Source organism: Echinops telfairi, unplaced genomic scaffold (assembly GCF_000313985.2).
Source record: "Echinops telfairi isolate 266 unplaced genomic scaffold, ASM31398v2 ScPeMD7_140;HRSCAF=443, whole genome shotgun sequence".
Lineage (NCBI taxonomy): Eukaryota > Metazoa > Chordata > Mammalia > Afrosoricida > Tenrecidae > Echinops > Echinops telfairi.
This window is the reverse complement of record NW_022104038.1, coordinates 301,745-303,073: the sequence shown is the minus strand read 5'-3', so window position 1 is coordinate 303,073 and position 1,329 is coordinate 301,745.

Below are 1,329 nucleotides of genomic sequence, written 5' to 3'. Positions count from 1 at the left end.
TAATTGGGGACATCGTCCTCAAGGCCTGGTAGGCCAAGATGTGCTCCAGTCTCTCCTCCTCCCCCATCATCTGCTCCTGTGTGCTCTGGTCAGATATATCCTTCTCCCAAAGCTGCAGATTCCGTGCCATCCTTTGAAATAACTTCTTCTCAGGGGATATTCCCAACTTGTTGTGGATGTGTAACACCATAAAGTGTCTGTTCATGTCTTTTGCCCTTTTTCAAAATTTATCTTTTTCTTGTTGAAGTTTCCTATACATTTTCAAGGCTAGTCCCTGGTCCAATATGTTATTGTCAATATTTTTTCCTACTCTGTTTCTTTTACTCCTTTGGTATTTTTATGCACATAAATGTCTGACTTTTAGAAAATTCCCAGTCATTTATTTTGTCTTGTGATGCTTGTGTGGGTTTTATTATGTTTAGGACTATATGTATACCACATATTAGAGCCCCGAAGTCTGTCTCTATTTTTTTTTCATTAATGTTCTTTAGAGTCTTGGTTTTGTTTTTTTCAGCCTTTGATTGATTTTTAGGCCATTTTTTATATATGGTGTGAAAGTATGGGTCCTGTTTCATTCTTCCGCAAATGAATATCCAGTTTTACCAGCACTGCTTGTTAAAGAAATGATTTCTTCCCCATTGAATTAGTTTTGGCCCTTTGGGAACGATCTTTCTGTAGGTGGATAGATTTGTCTCTGGTTCTCAATTTGGCTGCATTAGTCTATGTAGCTATCTTTGTACCAATACCAGACTTGTCTGACTACTGGGCTGTGAAATCAAGAAGTGAGAGACCTCCTCATTTGCTGGTATTCTTTGGCAGTGTTTTGTTTATCCAAGGTCTCTTTCCTTTCCATATGAAGCTGGGGATTTGTTTTCCACCTCTTTAAAGAATGATCTAGCAGAATTCTTAATATTAAAAGTATCTGTAAAGAAAAAAAAGTATATTTTAAAATTTTGCCAGTCCTGATAGCAGAATCTAGAACAAGACCAATTTTCAATACATTAAATGTGTGATAGACACTGTGTTAGACAGAGTTCTCTAGAGAGATAAAACCAAATTGCTGATAATTTAATATATTTATTTATAAAGATAATTACATATATAACAAGAAATGAACTGTTAAATCACATACAGGTAAATATATAATACAAGAAATGAGTAGTTAAATTATAAAGCGCTACAAATGGCTCAGTGCAACTCACTCCCATGAGAGAGAGTTGTGAGAGACTAGCAGTCCTTCAAGTCCTGTCTGCTGCCAGATCTTCCTCTATTTATAGAGAGAGCTAGGCTATGTCAGCACAGCAGCCAATCACAAGGCAGGTCACCAAC